Source organism: Pelodiscus sinensis, chromosome 1 (assembly GCF_052426305.1).
Source record: "Pelodiscus sinensis isolate ZL-2025 chromosome 1, ASM5242630v1, whole genome shotgun sequence".
Classification (NCBI taxonomy): domain Eukaryota; kingdom Metazoa; phylum Chordata; order Testudines; family Trionychidae; genus Pelodiscus; species Pelodiscus sinensis.
This window is the reverse complement of record NC_143052.1, coordinates 624,491-643,811: the sequence shown is the minus strand read 5'-3', so window position 1 is coordinate 643,811 and position 19,321 is coordinate 624,491. Positions and strand designations below refer to the sequence as shown.

General features: G+C 58.8%; 1 protein-coding gene across 1 annotated transcript in view; it reads right to left on the bottom strand.

Annotated features, from left to right (window-relative positions):
* SHANK3 (SH3 and multiple ankyrin repeat domains 3) overlaps positions 1-10,105 on the bottom strand; it is a 780,355-nt gene extending 770,250 nt beyond the window's left edge. Inside the window, exon 1 of the mRNA XM_075914851.2 lies at positions 9,950-10,105. The gene's annotated coding sequence lies outside the window, so the exon portion shown is untranslated. The remainder of the gene's footprint in view (positions 1-9,949) is intronic.
* Positions 10,106-19,321: the final 9,216 nt, after the last annotated feature.

The window sequence follows — 19,321 nt, the reverse complement described above, 5'->3', positions numbered from 1 at the left end:
CAGGACGTAGCCAAGTTAGTCTGTTACATGTGGGCTGTGCCCACGAAAGCTCATGACACCATCTATGAGTTTTGTTAGTCTATAAAGTGCTACCAGACCATTTCATGGTTTTTTCTAATAGATTAGTAAGACAGGATTTCCCTTTACAGAAACCATGTTGACTTTTGCCCAACAAATTATGTTCTTCTACGTGTCTGACAATTTTATTCTTCACTATTATTTCAACTAATTTGCCCGGTACTGACGTTAGACATACTGGTCTGTAATTGCCAGGTTCACCTCTAGATTTCCAAAAGGGGCCATACCTTCATTCAGAAATGCTAAGGGCCCACAAATGAAAAATAGTTGAAAACCACTGCTCTAGGTAATTTGTTCCAGTGCTTAACTACCATGATAGGAAGTTTTTCATGTTGTTTAACCTAAACCTCCCTTTCTACAATTTACGCCCATTACTTCTTGTGCTTCCTTTAGTGGTTAAGGAGAACAAGTTATCACCTTCCTCTTTATAACAAGCTTTTATGCATTTGAAGACAGTTATGTGCCCCCTCAATCGTCTCTTCTACAAGCTAAACAAACCTATTTTCCCCCACTCTGTCCTTGCATGTTATGTTCTCTAGCCCTTTAATCGGTTCTGTTGCTCTCCTCTGGACTTGCTCCAATTGGTTCCCATCTTTCCTGAAGTGTGGCACCCAGAACTGGACACAATACTCCACCCGAGGCCTAATCAGTGCTGAGTATTGTGGAAGAATAACTTCTTGTGGTTTGCTCAGAACATTCCTGCTAATATATCCCAGACTGATGTTGGCTTCTTTTGCAACAGTGTCACACTGTTGACTGAGATTAGTTGGCGATCTGCTATAAGACACAGATCCTTTTCCAGTACTCCTTCCTCAGCAGTCACTTCCCATTCTGTGTGTGTATGACTGATTGTTCCTTCCTAAGTGGAGTACTTTCCATGTGTCCGTTCTGAATTTCATCCTGTTTATTTCAGACCATTTCTCCAGTTCGTGAAGACCATTTTGAATTCTAATCCTGCCCCACAAAGCGCTTGCAACCATATTAGATATGTACTCTCTCTGCCATTAGCCACATCGTTTATGATCCCAAAACAGATCCCTCATGACCCTACTCAATATACCTTCCAGACTGGCTGACAACCATTGATAACCACTCTCGGAGCATGGTTTTCCAATCAGTTAGGCACCCACCTTAAAGCAGACTGGTCTAGGCTAGGCACTGGGGTCTCCTTGATGAGGAAAGTCTCTTAGCTTTGAAGAACGCTGATTGTCTGACTTCCACCTCTTGCACAGCAGCAGAGACAGAGCACGATGCATCTTCCCAAGTCATTGGAAGAACATTTTCTAGAGGGGCACTCCAAGATACACCGGAGTCGAAGGCTTTGCTTACCAAGTAGCTGAGTCCCGAGAGAGAGGATGTAGTGCCACTTCCATCAGCGTGTGTCTAACCATCACCTTTCGGGATTTCCTGATCCCACTCCTGCATCTTACCCCACTCCCTCAAATGCTTCAGACTGCAGGGGTGGGGATCACTTACAGCCAGAGCAACATTTAAATCCCGGGACGTCGGCATTTCCCAGTCACGAGCGTCAGTGACACAAAGTAAAAGCCAAATGTCAAAACAATCAAAGAAGAGGCCAAGCGAGCCCCACTCCTCAAATGACTGCTAACCAGGGCAACTCGCAAATTGACAGCAGCGTAAAGAAACTTTTTCTGGGAGAAAGAGGAACTGGTGTGACCAGACACACATGCCCCAGCTGCCAGACACGGCTAGCGAGGGAGGTTTGGCGGCTCCTCTCTCACGGCGATTGGCCAATGACATGAGTGTGAAGAGGGTGCATGGGCCGCCCGGGCAGGTGGCTGCCTGCAGGGTGCTGAGCACACACAATAAGCAGAAGAGACGTGGGCAATCAATTGAGGAGGAAAACAAAACGCACAAAAGGAGAACAAATCCCGAGTAGAGAGGATGCCTGCAGGACGGTTGGTTCCCGAGTGCCTCATTGCCCCTTGGGCCTTTCGCCACACCAAGGCATCCTGCCCACAATCCCTCCCTTCAGTCTTCCCCAGGAGCTGTTCATGTACTAGCCATCCCCTTTCCCCACAGCCCCAGGCAGGAGCACAAACTAACCTCCATGTTCAGCCACATTTCTCACAATGCTTTGCCACAGACCGACGTAGTCTGCACATCACTGAGGGCTGTAGGAGCTCCCGCCTTGGCTTGAAAGCCAGGGACAGAGGCTGGACTCCTGCTTTAACCCAGTCTGCTTCCCCAGAGCTGATCCCCCTCCGTGCCAGGGCCCTCAAATTGGGGGCACAACCAGAATTCTCCTAAGGACAGGGCCCAGGAGGGGCCCAGGTGCCAGGTTATCTGCCAAGTAGCAGAGGTCTCAGCACGAGTGTCCCCATTTCCGCCTCAGCAGGATCCTGCTATGTGCATGCATTGCGTGCCAGGAAGCACGCACATGCACATGGGGCCATGCAAGTCCTCCCCGAGCCACCGTCTCGCCTTCTGGAGCAGTCCCAGAAGCGCAAGAGGTGGAGGAAGCAATGTGAGGAGGTGGTGGGAAGCAGGGAGCCTGGTTGGAGACCTCTCCCCATCCCCAATTGCACAGGACTTCTCTCCCCTGGAGAGACTAGGGCAGTGAATTTACAGACACATGCACACATGATGGCACGCATGCATGCTCAGACAAGCACACACCCACACACCTGGCCCAGCTCCACAAGGAGGCAATTACACAGCGGTAGCATGGCCCATGTGCTGCAGAGACAAGCCCAACGCGGGACCTGAGAGCAGCTGGAAGGGTCAGACTCAGACAGGCAAATACGAGGGTCCCAGTAGTTACTCTGGCACAATCTCTCCAGGCTTGTGGCCCTGCCAGTGATTTTGGAATGCTTGGAGCAGGCAATGGGGTGGCATGCAGGGAGCCCGTGCACATTACGCTCACAGGAGAACAACACCCTGGGCACCTACTCACAGACACAGGGTGTGCATGTGCACTCAGACGTGCACCACAACCCACAAGGGGAAACCCTCAATATCACAGACCCTCCAAAGGGCACCCTGCATCTGAGAAACAACTCTGCTGCTTCCCCTGTGCACAGCCCCTTTTCACCAGCACACGCTCCCATGTGTGCCATGTGCAAGAACAATTCCTATTCTAACATACATACTGCCACTGGTTGTGACGTAGTGGGGGTACTTGCTGGGCTGTGGTGACCCCTGCTGTCTGGAGCAAGACCCAGCAGGGAAAACCTCACTAGGCCAAGGTAATGCCAAACTTGTTGAACCAGTGGCCAGACACCCCCCATGGAGAGGAACAAAGGAAGGTGGAATGCTGCCCTGGCTGGGGGGCAGGGCTGGAAGTTAGTTAGTTGGTGGCTGGCTGTCTGTGAGCATGGAGGAGACAGCCTAGGGGGAGGAGCTGGAGTTTAGGGGCCCAGTCTCCCCCATCTCAAGGGGGCCTGAGGCATCCTAGCCCAGCTCTGTGACCAGATTCCATCTGTGCTGCGCTGTATCCTGGAGAGGCAATAAACTTCCTCTATTCCACCGGCTGGTGCAGTCTGTTTGTGCCATTTCGGGGTGCAGGAGACGGGGGACCCCAACGCGCCGTCACACTGGTGCCCTGTGCAACACAGCCACAATTCACCAGAACAAGCACTTCCATGTGCGCCCTGGGAAAGCCAATCCCTATCACTATTCAAACACTCACATCCCCCATTCACCAGTGCACACATTTCCATCTGTGGTATGGCATGAGCCCTACTCACCAGTGCATAGGCATTACCATGTATCCCGGTGAAAATACAGCCTTTATTCACCCATACGCACACTCCCATATATATACCCGGAAAAAGCACAGCCCTTATTCACTGAGATGCATACTCACATGAGTACCCGGAGAAAGCACGGCCCTTATTCACTGATACGCACACTCCCATGTGTGCCTGGAGAAAGCACAGCCCTTACTCACTGATACGCACACTCCCATGTGTACCCGGAGAAAGCACGGCCCTTATTCACTGATACGCACACTCCCATGTGTGCCTGGAGAAAGCACGGCCCTTACTTACTGATACGCACACTCTCATGTGTACCCGGAGAAAGCACGGCCCTTATTCACTGATACGCACACTCCCATGTGTGCCTGGAGAAAGCACAGCCCTTACTCACTGATACACACACTCCCATGTGTGCCTGGAGAAAGCACGGCCCTTACTCACTGATACGCATACTCCCATATATGCCCGGTAAAAGCATGGCCCCTATTCACCAGCACTCATAATTCCACGTCCCCTATTAATTCCCTGGCCCTATTCACCATGCACACCTGTGTATGTGCTGTGAAGATGAGGCTCCTATTCACAGCGCATGCACTGTATATGTACCCCGTGAAACCACGGCCCCTAGTCAGCAGTGCATGCACTCCCATGTGTACCCCATGAACGCATGGCCCCTAGTCAGCAGCGCATGCACTCCCATGTGTACCCCATGAACGCATGGCACCTAGTCACCAACTCCTGCCATGTGACAGCACGACTTGTATTCCCCCAGCATGAATCCTCCCACACGTGCCCTGTGCAAACATACCCCCCATTCAGCAAGATAAGCACTCCCACATGCGTCCTATGAAGATATGCCCCCGGCCCCCTGCACAAGCCCCCCGAACCAACTGGGCTACATCCCCCACGTGCAGACAGGCTGGCTAGTGCCTGGCACGCACACGGCTTGGCACACTCGTCCATCAGCACATGCGCTCCCCACTCTGCCCGTGCCCATGCTCGTTATGCTGACAGGCTCCCCACCCTTCTCCCGTGCCAGGCTGAGGAAACACCACTTGTGGCTAGCGTGCCGGGCAGCCCCAATCCCGGCACCGTGCCCGCAGGGCCAGCTCGGCTCTTACCTTTGGAGCAGAGCCTTCCCACGGCACAGGGAGAGGATGGCGAGGCTGGAGTAACCATAGCAGCGCTAGCGAGCGCCGGGAGCCAGCCAGCCAGCCAGCGAGCGGTGCTGGGGGTGGGGGCGGAGGGGATTCGGGAGAGGAACAAGGAAGATAAATTTCTCCTGCAAACTCAGCCCCCCTCACAGCCTGGGGAGCGAGTGTTAGTTTAAGGTGTTGTCATGGCAACCAGAGTATGTGTGAGGAGAGAGGGCGAGAGAAGGAAAGTTCAAAGCCAGCTGGGGGGGGGGGGGGCTGGGTCTCCTGGAGGGATCCCCGGCAGGTGCCACCCCCACCTCAGCACCCCACAGAACCACTGGCTCCCTTTCCAGGAATCCCAGGGCACAGCCAGCTGCCAGGGCGCCCCACCCCTCCACTGCCATGGCTGACCACCCTTCACCCCAGGGCCCTCCCCCCTGGCAGCCAGCCCCGCCCCTCGCCTCAGGGCCCTCCCCCCTGGTAGCCAGCCCCGCCCCTCGCCTCAGGGCCCTCCCCCACTGGGAGCCAGCCCCGCCCCTCGCCTCAGGGCCCTCCCCCCCTGGTAGCCAGCCCCACCCCTCGCCTCAGGGCCCTCCCCCGGTAGCCAGCCCCGCCCCTCGCCTCAGGGCCCTCCCCCGGTAGCCAGCCCCACCCCTCGCCTCAGGGCCCTCCCCCACTGGGAGCCAGCCCCACCCCTCACCTCAGGGCCCTTCCCCACTGGGAGCCAGCCCCACCCCTCGCCTCAGGGCCCTCCCCCACTGGTAGCCAGCCCCACCCCTCGCCTCAGGGCCCTCCCCCACTGGGAGCCATCCCTGCCCCTCGCCTCAGGGCCCTCCCCCACTGGGAGCCATCCCCGCCCCTCACCTCAGGGCCCTCCCCCCGGCAGCCAGCCCCGCCCCTCACCTCAGGGCCCTCCCCCACTGGGAGCCAGCCCCGCCCCTCGCCTCAGGGCCCTCCCCCCTGGTAGCCAGCCCCGCCCCTCGCCTCAGGGCCCTCCCCCACTGGTAGCCTGCCCCGCCCCTTGCCTCAGGGCCCTCCCCCACTGGGAGCCAGCCCCGCCCCTCACCTCAGGGCCCTCCCCCCTGGTAGCCAGCCCCGCCCCTCGCCTCAGGGCCCTCCCCCCTGGTAGTCAGCCCCGCCCCTCACCTGAAGGCCCTCCCCCACTGGGAGCCAGGCCCGCCCCTCACCTCAGGGCCCTCCCCCCTGGCAGCCAGCCCCACCCCTCACCTCAGGGCCCTCCCCCCTGGCAGCCAGCCCCACCCCTCGCCTCAGCGCCCTCCCCCCTTGGAACATGATGGGGATGCAGCTGTGCGGGTTGGCACACACGCTGCGCACTCACAACAGGGAGCAGAGCAGGCGCTGGGTGGGCACCAGCAGAGTGAGGGGCTTTCAGCTTCGAGTTGGGAAGCCTCCGGAGTCAGGGTCTAAGCCTCTCCCCTCAGGCCCTACTTCTCCTTTGTGTGTGCACACGGGCACGGTACAACCCCATGTAGGGACAACGGGCGCCGTACATCCCTCTGTGGGGGAGTGCTCTACATTGGCCCTGCCCCCCAGCCCTGCATGCGCCCGGCCCCCACATCTATAACCCTGCCCCCCAGCCCTGCATGCGCCCGGCCCCCCACATCTATAACCCTGTCCCCCACATCTATAACCCTGCCCCCCAGCCCGCATGCGCCCGGCCCCCACATCTATAACCCTGTCCCCCACATCTATAACCCTGCCCCCCAACCCCTGCATGCGCCCGGCCCCCACATCTATAACCCTGCCCCCCAGCCCTGCATGCGCCCGGCCCCCCACATCTATAACCCTGTCCCCCACATCTATAACCCTGCCCCCCAGCCCGCATGCGCCCGGCCCCCACATCTATAACCCTGTCCCCCACATCTATAACCCTGCCCCCCAGCCCTGCATGCGCCCGGCCCCCCACATCTATAACCCTGTCCCCCACATCTATAACCCTGCCCCCCAGCCCTGCATGCGCCCGGCCCCCACATCTATAACCCTGCCCCCCACATCTATAACCCTGCCCCCCAGCCCTGCATGCGCCCAGCCCCCCACATCTATAACCCTGCCCCCCAGCCCTACATGTGCCCGGCCCCCCACATCTATAACCCTGTCCCCCACATCTATAACCCTGCCCCCCAGCCCTGCATGTGCCCGGCCCCCCACATCTATAACCCTGCCCCCCAGCCCTACATGTGCCCGGCCCCCCACATCTATAACCCTGCCCCCCAGCCCTACATGCGCCCGGCCCCTGCTGCATGTCAGTAACACTGCATTCCTTTCATCCCCACATGTATCAGCCGTGTGCCTGCTTCTCCTGTGCTGCTGGAGGTTCTTGGGGACCCTGCCTAGGGCTGGGGGCGGCGTGGTGGGCAGGAGGCACCAAGGGGGGGCGACCCTCCAGGCTTAGTGCAGGGAGCAGGGGATGGCTCTGAGCCCTTGGCCTTTGGAGGGGACAGCAGGGGGCAAACTCTTAGCAAGCTCCCAGCACTGGCTGCTGCCCCTCTCCAGGCGGTTGTGGGGCGCGTCCACATAGCCTGCCCCCAGCTTCCACCCAGCGGGCAGCCCAAGAGCCAGGCGAGGGAGCTGCAGCCAGAGAAATTCCGACTGGAGCCGAGAGGAAGAGCGCCTGGATTTAGCAGCCCACGGAGCGTCTGGCCTCTCCGTCCTCCAGCCTAGGGCGCCGGATTTCCCACCCGAGGCTGAGGCGCGAAGAGCTGGATACACTGGAGAGGGGGAAGCGTGTGGTCAGAGCGGCCTGGGGCCGCACAACTGATGGGCACCTGCCCCAGACTCCTCTGCAGCAAAGGCCAAAGTGACGCAGGCGATACGATTCCTTCTAACACCGCCCCCTGCCCCCGGTACAGGCGTGTGTGGATGTGTGTGTGTCTGTGGATGTGTGTGTGTCTGTGGATGTGTGCGTGTGGATGTGTGTGTGTCTATGGATGTGTGGGGGGATGTGCTGTGTGTGGGGATGAGTATGTGCATGGATGGTGTGTGTGTGTGGATGTGCTGTGTCTATGGATGTGTGTAGGGGGATGTGTGTGTGTCTGTGGATGTGTGCGTGTGGATGTGTGTGTGTCTATGGATGTGTGTGGGGGGATGTGCTGTGTGTGGGGATGAGTATGTGCATGGATGGTGTGTGTGTGTGGATGTGCTGTGTCTATGGATGTGTGCGTGTGGATGTGTGTGTGTCTGTGGATGTGTGCGTGTGGATGTGTGTGTGTCTATGGATGTGTGCGTGTGGATGTGTGCGTGTGGATGTGCTGTGTCTGTGGATGTGTGCGTGTGGATGTGAGTGTGTCTATGGCTGTGTGTGGGGGGATGTGCTGTGTGTGGGGATGTGTGCATGTCTATGTGTATGTGCATGGATGTAGTGTGTGGATGTGTGCATGTGGATGTGTGTGTGTCTATGGATGTGTGTGGGGGGATGTGCTGTGTGTGGGGATGTGTGCATGTCTATGTGTATGTGCATGTGTGTGTGTCTATGGCTGTGTGTGGGGGGATGTGCTGTGTGTGGGGATGTGTGCATGTCTATGTGTATGTGCATGGATGTAGTGTGTGGATGTGTGCGTGTGGATGTGTGTGTGTCTATGGATGTGTGCGTGTGGATGTGAGTGTGTCTATGGCTGTGTGTGGGGGGATGTGCTGTGTGTGGGGATGTGTGCATGTCTATGTGTATGTGCATGGATGTAGTGTGTGGATGTGTGCGTGTGGATGTGTGTGTGTCTATGGATGTGTGCGTGTGGATGTGTGTGTGTCTATGGATGTGTGCGTGTGGATGTGAGTGTGTCTATGGCTGTGTGTGGGGGGATGTGCTGTGTGTGGGGATGTGTGCATGTCTATGTGTATGTGCATGGATGTAGTGTGTGGATGTGTGCGTGTGGATGTGTGTGTGTCTATGGATGTGTGCGTGTGGATGTGAGTGTGTCTATGGCTGTGTGTGGGGGGATGTGCTGTGTGTGGGGATGTGTGCATGTCTATGTGTATGTGCATGGATGTAGTGTGTGGATGTGTGCGTGTGGATGTGCTGTGTCTGTGGATGTGTGCGTGTGGATGTGTGTGTGTCTATGGCTGTGTGTGGGGGGATGTGCTGTGTGTGGGGATGTGTGCATGTCTATGTGTATGTGCATGGATGTGTGTGTGTCTATGGATGTGTGCGTGTGGATGTGCTGTGTCTGTGGATGTGTGCGTGTGGGGATGTGAGGGGTGCAGCTGCATGTACGTGTGAGTGGGTGGGTGTGCGTGGGCTGGGGGAAGGTAGAATTCACTCACAACAGTTGCTCTTGGTGACGCTTATACCGTCGGGGAGCTCCAGGATGCAGCTGATTGTACCTACACCCTCACTGCCTGACGTTGTTCGCTCTTTGAATCTTTCCTCATCAACCGACTTTGCATACCATGAAATCCCAGTTAAACTGTTCTCAGCCCCCTCTTCCCATCTGTTCCTGCCCCCTCCAGCACCTTCCCGCTGCCCCCGCCCCACGCCCAGCGCGGCAGGCAGGCCCCGGCGGCTGGAGCAGCTAGTGAACGGGAAGGAGGCTGGAGCAAGGCCGCTCTCCGGGCTGCCGCCTCCCTGCCAGCGAGAAGACACTTCCCGGCCGCACGCAGGAGCTGAGCGCACGGCCCTGGGTCAGGCCCCCCGAGCAAGCGCGTGGCTGGACGTGTCCCGAGAGCTCCCCTGGCCACCCCCTGCGCTGTGCACCGCCCTTGGCAAGAGCCAGCCAGGGCCCAGCCCAACAGCAGGGGAGCCCGGGGCAGAGCGCCCAGCACGGGAGCAGCCACCCTGGCTGGACTGGCAGCTCCCCGGGACGGGAACGGGGGCTCTGCCCGAGGAGATAACTCCGTGAGCGGCGCCGGCGCTTTAGAAGGCCGGGCCCCTGAAGCACAGTAGCCAGCATCAGAAAGCAGGAGGGTCTCTCCTGCCGCCCCCCCCAACTCCTATCTCATCCGGGGAGGCCCTCTGCCCTGCCCAGAACTCAGGGCCAGCCCAGCCAGCACCCCCCTTACCTCCACCGCGGCTCCTGCTCCCAGCCTCACTCAGGGCCAGAGCCAAAAGGAACCCTGCAGCCGCTGGCTCGGCCCCTTTCCTGCCAGGAAGAGCTCTGGCCTGCCCTGGCTCCAGACACTGGACAGAACCCGCCTCCCCAGGCAGACACCTCGTGAGCAGGGCTGGCCCCTCGCGGACCCTTTGGTCCTTCACAGGAAGCACGGCCCCAGCCGGGGCAAAGGCGTGACGCTGGGCGGAGCGGGACCGGGGGCCTGTTTATGCCTCTGCTGTGTGCGTGTGTGTTGTGGGGCGTGCCCCGTGAGGGAAGAACTGTGTGTGCATGTGCAAGGGTGTGTGCGTGTGCAGGCACGTGTGTGCGCGCGCACACGCATGTGTGTTTCGCAGGGAATCTGGACACACACCAGGCGAGTCAGGATGCGCCTTCCCCAGACTATCTGCACAGCCAGGAAGCACCTTGCCAGAGCCGTGATTTCCACTTCCTCCTGCTCCGTGCCCAGAGGAAACCCCCACCCCCACCGCAGGGCTGTTTGTCACCCCACAGGGAGGGGCATGAACCGGGCACTGGACAGACAGGACAGGGCTGGACTGAGAGGTGGGGCAGGACGGAATGTGTGGGGCCAGGCAGGAAAACGACAGCGGACAGGGACAGATGGGAGTACGCGGAGCCAGGCCAGGTGGGGCAGGATAGAACATGCAGAGCTGGGCCCAGGCCTTACCCTGAGGTACCAATACAGTCCCTACCCCAGAGCTGGGACCAGCCCCTGCCCAAGGCACTGGCCCAGCCCAGCCCCCGCGCGAGGCACCAGTCCAGAACCGCCCCCCACCCCCGAGAGCTGGCATGCAGCAAGAGCTGGGTTAATGGACCAGCAGGGGATGCGGCCACCCCACAGGTTGCAGCTTTGCTCCATCGTCAGCTTTGCACACCCACCGTCATCATCAGCCCCTGGAGCCAGGCCCATCCACAGGGGGAGTGCGAAGGGTGCAGACTTACCCCCCACTGTCCCCCAAGTAAGTGTACTCCGGCTGGGGCTGATTTCCCTCTCTCCTCCAGGAGCAAGGCCGCGGGTGGGGCTGGGCCGTTCCCCAGCCAGCCCTGCAGGCGACCGGAGCACGCTTACTTGGGATACCATGTAGGGTTGCCAGAAATACCGAATCCCCCCCCCCCCCCCAAAATAAAAACAAACCACCAGGAAAAAAATTTTGTTGAAGGAAAAAAAGGGGGGGAACCAAAGTTGTTGAGCAAAACAAACACAAAAAAATTGCACATGTCCAGTATTTTCTGATTGTTTTTACCGGACAGAGCGTGCAAATACCAGACTGTCCGGTACAATACTGGACACCTGGCAACCCCATCGGGGGGGTGCATTCACACGCTTGTGGTCCACATTTACAAAAAAAAGCACCGCCCCCCCCTCCCAAATTTCTGTGTGTGGGCCTAGGGCCTCCCCAGTCATCACTGCTGGGCAGGCAGCTGGCCAGCAACAGGACCTGCCAGTACTGATATGGGGATGCAGAAAATACAGAACAATTCGTACATTTTAAAGAAAAAGTCAGGCCATCTGTGTAACACGCCTGCATCTGCGCAGCAGTGAGTGTGCATGCAAGTGTGCCCATCTGTGTAACACGCCTGCGTCTGCACTGCAGTGAGTGTGCATGCAAGTGTGCCCATCTGTGTAACACACCTGCGTCTGCACTGCAGTGAGTGTGCATGCAAGTGTGCCCATCTGTGTAACACGCCTGCGTCTGCGCAGCAGCGAGTGTGCATGCAAGTGTGCCCATCTGTGTAACACGCCTGCGTCTGCGCAGCAGCGAGTGTGCATGCAAGTGTGCCCATCTGTGTAACACGCCTGCGTCTGCGCAGCAGCGAGTGTGCATGCAAGTGTGCCCATCTGTGTAACACGCCTGCGTCTGCGCAGCAGCGAGTGTGCATGCAAGTGTGCCCATCTGTGTAACACGCTTGCGTCTGCGCAGCAGAGTGTGCATGCAAGTGTGCCCATCTGTGTAACACGCTTGCGTCTGCACAGCAGAGTGTGCATGCAAGTGTGCCCATCTGTGTAACACGCCTGCGTCTGCGCAGCAGAGTGTGCATGCAAGTGTGCCCATCTGTGTAACACGCCTGCATCTGCGCAGCAGTGAGTGTGCATGCAAGTGTGCCCATCTGTGTAACACGCCTGCGTCTGCACTGCAGTGAGTGTGCATGCAAGTGTGCCCATCTGTGTAACACGCCTGCATCTGCGCAGCAGCGAGTGTGCATGCAAGTGTGCCCATCTGTGTAACACGCCTGCGTCTGCGCAGCAGCGAGTGTGCATGCAAGTGTGCCCATCTGTGTAACACGCCTGCGTCTGCGCAGCAGTGTGCATCCAAGTGTGCCCATCTGTGTAACACGCCTGCGTCTGCGCAGCAGCGAGTGTGCATGCAAGTGTGCCCATCTGTGTAACACGCTTGCGTCTGCGCAGCAGAGTGTGCATGCAAGTGTGCCCATCTGTGTAACACGCTTGCGTCTGCGCAGCAGAGTGTGCATGCAAGTGTGCCCATCTGTGTAACACGCCTGCGTCTGCACTGCAGCGAGTGTGCATGCAAGTGTGCCCATCTGTGTAACACGCTTGCATCTGCACTGCAGCGAGTGTGCATGCAAGTGTGCCCATCTGTGTAACACGCCTGCGTCTGCGCAGCAGAGTGTGCATGCAAGTGTGCCCATCTGTGTAACACGCCTGCATCTGCGCAGCAGTGAGTGTGCATGCAAGTGTGCCCATCTGTGTAACACGCCTGCGTCTGCACTGCAGCGAGTGTGCATGCAAGTGTGCCCATCTGTGTAACACGCTTGCATCTGCACTGCAGCGAGTGTGCATGCAAGTGTGCCCATCTGTGTAACACGCCTGCGTCTGCGCAGCAGAGTGTGCATGCAAGTGTGCCCATCTGTGTAACACGCCTGCATCTGCGCAGCAGTGAGTGTGCATGCAAGTGTGCCCATCTGTGTAACACGCTTGCATCTGCACTGCAGCGAGTGTGCATGCAAGTGTGCCCATCTGTGTAACACGCCTGCGTCTGCGCAGCAGAGTGTGCATGCAAGTGTGCCCATCTGTGTAACACGCCTGCATCTGCGCAGCAGTGAGTGTGCATGCAAGTGTGCCCATCTGTGTAACACGCCTGCGTCTGCGCTGCAGCGAGTGTGCAAATGTCGAGAGCAGCAGTTCTGCAATACCTTTCTGACAACGCCTTTGGGCTCCCAGTTCCATGGAGTGGCAGGCTGAGGCTGGGGGAGGCTCCCCAGCAAGCGAGGGTGCTGCATGGGGGTATTGCGCTGGGGGTGTTACGTACAGAGGGTTTCATGGGGACAGCGGAGGCGCTGAGCTGCCTGGCATGTCTGGCTGCAGTACCTGAATTGAAGGTCAGAGACTACAAAACAGGAGCCAAGCACAGCAAGTGGGAGGCAGCAGGAAGTGGTGTCTCCCGGAACAGAAGGGGAGCATGGAGCCAGGCGGGGGAAGGCCCGTCTGGGCACCCCATTCTGGCACTCAGGGAGGCACACAGAGACCAGGAATTGGGGGGTGGCCAATTCCTCAGTCTGGGAGCCTGCAGGCCCAGCAGCCTTTGAGGCTCTTGCAGACCGTGACTGCTCCAAGCAGCCACCACGTGTGGCTCTCAGGAGCTTTCCGCTAATGCAATGGTCTCTGTGTGCCCCCCTTTATCCCGCCCATGTCTGGAGCTGGGCCATGGCTCCGGGAGGGGGATGCAGACTGGAACCGCGGCTGGGGTCACAACTGCGTAGTGCATCCCCCCCGCCTCCCTGTGGGGGCTGCTCCGGGCTCCAGCCAGTCCCCTCAAGCATTCCTCCAGTTTCCCACGCAGCACTGAGGCGGGATTGTAATCATCAAACCTGAGCTAAGGCGCCACCAGCAGAGATGATCCCGAGCGAGGATAGAAGAGCGGGCTAAACCCGCGCCCTAGACTGGAGCCTAAACCCGCGCCCTAGACTGGAGCCTAAACCCGCGCCCTAGACTGGAGCCTAAACCCGCGCCCTAGACTGGAGCCTAAACCCGCGCCCTAGACTGGAGCCTAAACCCGCGCCCTAGACTGGAGACTAAACCCGCGCCCTAGACTGGAGCCTAAACCCGCGCCCTAGACTGGAGACTAAACCCGCGCCCTAGACTGGAGACTAAACCCGCGCCCTAGACTGGAGACTAAACCTTCACGCTAGCGCCGCAGCAGCTTTGCCCAGGCCGATTTCCTACTTGAATCCGCTGCCCTGCAGACGGGGGACTCAACCTTCGCACGCCCCAGGCTGCTGGGCTCTACGCCCCCGCCACGAAGGAGGGTTTGTTCCCGCATTACCCAGGGTCCGTCGCCTCGGCTTGGAGCGCAAGGAAGCCTCCTTGGGGGGCAGTTTCTCTCCTCCTGTGATTGTTCACTTGGCTCCCTCCCCGCTTACTTAGCTTCATGGCTTTGTTTATCCAGCATGGAGCCGGACTTCCACTGCCCTCTGCCTGCAGCCAGCCAGTCAGAGGGGTGAACACACCTGCCTTTGCCAAGGGCAGGTGGGGCTCGTGCCATCTCCTCACCGCAGTGGAAGGACGTACTTCCAGCCCACACAATCCATCCAGACAACGCCCAAGGATTCGGGGGACCAACAGGTCTCCAGTTGCCACCTGGGAGCTCCATACTATGACGACTTTGTGTCAGGCTGCCTGTGGGTTACTTTCCGGACAGCAGCTTATTTCAGCTCCGCTGCAAGCCTGCACCAAGAACCTTACATTTGGTGTATGTCACTTGATTCCTTTAACAATTTTACCCTAAAACGTTTCTCTCTTTTTTTGTTAATGACTCTTCCGACTGTAGATTCTAAAAGATCGGCCCAGGCTGCTCTTTTGGGTAAGAGCTGAGATCTGAGTTGCCCTGGGAATGTGGCTGGGCCTTTTGGACTGGGAGAACCCGTCTGGATTTGATGAGACTGGTTCCCACAACCTCTCGCCTGTGTGAGGTGCGGTGCTGGTAGTGGCACAGGGGGCTGGTTGCGAGACTTCGTCCTGGCCAACGTGGCAAACAGAAGTGCTCTGTGTGCCGGGTTTCGTGCCTTGTAGAGGAAACCCCCCAGGCGTGGGCTCTAAGTAGCCCAGTTTCTAAGCAACTTTCCGTGATGTGACCCTCTCAGCAGTGTCCCCAGAAACCGTTCTATTACAGGGGGCAAGGAGGGGCCCAATGGCTGGGGCTCTCCTCCCAAGAGTGGGCAAACCCCGGCTTGCCAGGGGCTGGGGGACTGAAATGGGCCCGTAGTCAGGGTCCCCTGGGAGCCCCAGGCCGGACTCACAGACTCCAACAGGTGTAAGTGCCTGTTGGGGGATGCGTGGCTTGTCACCCTGGCAACAGCCTCATGGGACCACACTAAAATCTGCAAAACTCAAGGTTTTCTGTGCGATTTCCACTGGTTTCCTGACAGTTCCCGGCTCATGGCTGCTGAGAAGAGACGCGCGAGGCTAAGCTGGTGATGCGCAGCAGGCGGGGGAGCTGCGGGAGGGAGCCGGGGGTGGCAAAAGAGTGCGCAGAGGGGTGAATGCATGAGCCAAGCATGTGTGTGCGCGCGCACATCTCAGGGAGCAGCCTGTGAAACTGTCTGTGCACGGGGCGGTGCAAACCTGGGGAGCAGCCTGTTCAGCTGTCTGTGCATGAGGTGTGTGCACACCTGGGGGTCAGCCTGTACAGCTGTCTGTGCACGGGGTGGTGCACATCTGAGGGGGCAGCCTGTTCAGCTGTCTGGGGGGAAGCCTGTACAGCTGTCTGTACATGAGTTGTGTGCACACCTGGGGGGAAGCCTGTTCAGCTGTCTGTGCATGAGGTGTGTGCACACCTGGGGGGAAGCCTTTACAGCTGTCTGTGCATGAGGTGTGTGCACACCTGGGGGGGCAGCCTGTACAGCTGTCTGTGCATGATGTGTGTGCACACCTGGGGGGAAGCCTGTTCAGCTGTCTGTGCATGAGGTGTGTGCACACCTGGGGGGGCAGCCTGTACAGCTGTCTGTGCACGGGGTGGTGCACATCTGAGGGGGCAGCCTGTTCAGCTGTCTGTGCATGAGTTGTGTGCACACCTGGGGGGAAGCCTGTTCAGCTGTCTGTGCATGATGAGGTGTGTGCACACCTGGGGGGGCAGCCTGTACAGCTGTCTGTGCACGGGGTGGTGCACATCTGAGGGGGCAGCCTGTTCAGCTGTCTGTGCATGATGTGTGTGCACACCTGGGGGGGGCAGCCTGTACAGCTGTCTGTGCACGGGGTGGTGCACATCTGAGGGTGCAGCATGTTCAGCTGTCTGGGGGGAAGCCTGTACAGCTGTCTGTGCATGAGGTGAGTGCACACCTGGGGGGAAGCCTGTTTAGCTGTCTGTGCATGATGTGTGTGCACACCTGGGGGGAAGCCTGTTCAGCTGTCTGTGCATGATGTGTGTGCACACCTGGGGGGAAGCCTGTTCACCTGTCTGTGCATGAGGTGTGTGCACACCTGGGGGGCAGCCTGTGGAGGTGCCTGTGCACAGGGCAGTGCACATATGTGGGGAAGGGGTCAACCCGGCACTGGAGAAGTTCTTTAACAGACTTGTGTGCGATTAGAAGAAGAAAAAGGCAGGGTGCAAATGTAAATGCTTCAGAGTAGGCTCGACTAGCCCACTGGGACTGGCGTGACAATTACATCCGTGCCCCTCCCTGCATCTGACAAAGTGCGCTCCAGCCCCACAAATGGACGCCCTGACTGTCACGTTACTGAATTTGAGGGAAGCAGCCAGATCACTGCTGCACCCATAGGTGGGGGTGTTGGCCCCAGAAATGGTATAGAAGGGGCCATGTGGGGTGCTGAATAGAAACTCACTGTCTGCTAATCCTGTGTACACTAGTCATGTGGTTGTATAATGTCTGTGTGTGGAGGTAGGAATCTGTAATCTGTGTGGATACTGAATATTTCCCTGCATGTGGTAGAGCAGTGGGCAGAGCCCGGCCTATGGACATGCTAATCAGCGAGGCCCTGTGGGACAACGGCTCTCAATGGGCCAAGGACACACCTAAAGAATGGGGGCTGTCACCTGAGGGCTGCCAGCAGGGAACGTAGGGATAGGCCGCTGGCCAGGTGACCTGCTGCAGCCAAGAAGAGACAAGGAAGGAGGGATAAAGAGTCCATGTGGTGGACTCCATCTTTTGTTCTCAGCTCAGCACTTCATCCCAGAGGCAGCATTGCAGGGATTGAAGAGCTGGAAAGACCTGTGAACCCATCCTGATCCTAGGATGCGCAACAAGGACTTTTAAAGCAGCAGCTGTAACATCTCTGCTAGAGCCTGCATCGAGAACTGGGAGATTCGATGCATGTAATGTACTATCCTTTAACAACCTCACTCTCAGGCTTTTCTTTCTTGTAATAATAAACCTTTAGATGTTAGATGCTAAAGGATTGGCTCAGCGTGATTTGTGGGTAAGGTCCAGAGGGTAAATTGACCAGGGATCTGTGGCTGGTTTCTTGGAACCAGACAGGACTTGTTCGGGGTAGGTGGGATTGGGTGCTAGGACCCCCCACCGGTGTATGAGGCCTGGGGCCATCTGGGGCACGGATATTGCTGGGGTGTCGGAGGGGTTTTGCTCGGGAGGCTTCAGGCAGGCTGCTGAAGCGCTCTGTGGGACTGGTTTGTGGCCTGTTTGGAGAGGTCACCAGTCTGGGGGCTGTAAGGTGCCCCAAAGTTGAGCAATTTGCCGTGAGCGGACGCCCTCAGCTGTGCCCAGACACGGCCCGGTCTGTCACACTGACCCTTCTGCCACAGGACTCCCGGCTGTGTTTGCTGAAACACCCACACGGCTCCTGCTGAGACTTGGGTTGGTTTAAATCGAATACAACGGTCACCAGCCACGTTTCAGTTTTCACCCTGGTGCCGCACAGCCCACCTTCATCTGCACGGTCCCACCCCTCTCCCATGTACAACTGAACACCCCCGAATGTCACTTCCTGGGGACAACCTGGTGCCTCAGTCCCCACCTGCTGTCCCGGGTCAGCCGTGGTCCCAAACGTCCCACTCAAACCTGCCCCTGCTGAGGCTACACTCAGACCAGCACCCATCAGCCAGGGCCAGAGCCAGTCTGGAACTGGGCATCCTACTGGACTCCTGAGAAGCCTGAGGGCAGACACTAGCACAGCCTCCCCTTCATCCCACGCAGCTCCCTGTGGCAAGGCCCAGAGGGGTCGGACTCCCGTGGAAGCAGTGTCCAGCCTGAGACACGTGCTGCCTGATCCACCGTCTGACAGCCGCCTGTAGGGAAGTACAGGCGAACAGCAGTGTCCCGGAGCAACACCCAGCCTGCTCCCGTCACAGCTTGGCAAAGCCTAGCGCAGGGGGAGGAATCGCAAGCCTGGGGGAGGGGAAGGGGTGCGCCCAGAGGTCTCGCAGGCACCTGGCTAGGACTGTGGAGGACCTAGAGCCGCTGCAACACCGAGCCAGCTCCGGCCCAGTCTGCTCACCGCTCATGCGCCAAGACTCCACCCCTCTTTGCTTAGTCAGGCCTGAACCGCAGGACATCAGCTTTGCACAGACACTCCCCGCCAGTGATACTGACCTGGGTGCCCGCCCAGAGCAGCCATGCAGCCTCCCCCCCCCCCCGGCCCAGTAGTGCTGGCCCAGCAACTCACCTACTTGCCACAGAGGCCTCATGTTGCTGCTCCTGCCCCGGGGCTGGACTGCGCAGATGCAGATCTCAGAGGTCCCTGGAGGGGCAGGGGTCCTGCAGCTCTGAGTGCAACACCCACCTGGGCAGGGAGAGAGAAAATGGGCTGACACGCTAATCACACCCGAAATCGTCCCCGTGGGGGTACAGAGCCGGGGCAGGGTCTGGCTGCCCGGGATCGGCAAAGGGAACCACAGCTGGAGCCCTCTGCGGGCTAGGCATCCCCCGAGGGCTGTTCAGAGCAGTCAGCTGGCCGTAGGGCAAGAGGAGAAGGGCGCCACAGGCCTGGCAGCCGGCTGAGACAGAACAGCGAGCAACATTAACCAGCCTTCAGCCCAGCAGGGTGCAGGGAGGTGAGCAGGACGGGGCAGGCTCTGGAAAGGGGCGCCCCTGAGAAGACGGCGCGGCAGGTCAGAGTCCAGAGCCAGCTGGAGAATGGGCTGCAGGCTGGCCCTGGAACGCGGTGCTGGGCAGCGCATGGGGACTGGCCCAGCCCCTGGCTGCCGGGCTCTCACCGAACTGTAGCCATGGAGCACAGAGGCTGTCACCGTGGGCAGTCCTGGTGACCCCAGGCAGGCTGCTGGGGGCATAAGGGAGGGACCCGTGAGTAACCTGCCATGGATCACAGCAGCCTGTAGCTCCGCAGGCCACCGTCCCTGGGCAGGATGCGCAGGCCTGGCAGAGCCTGCAG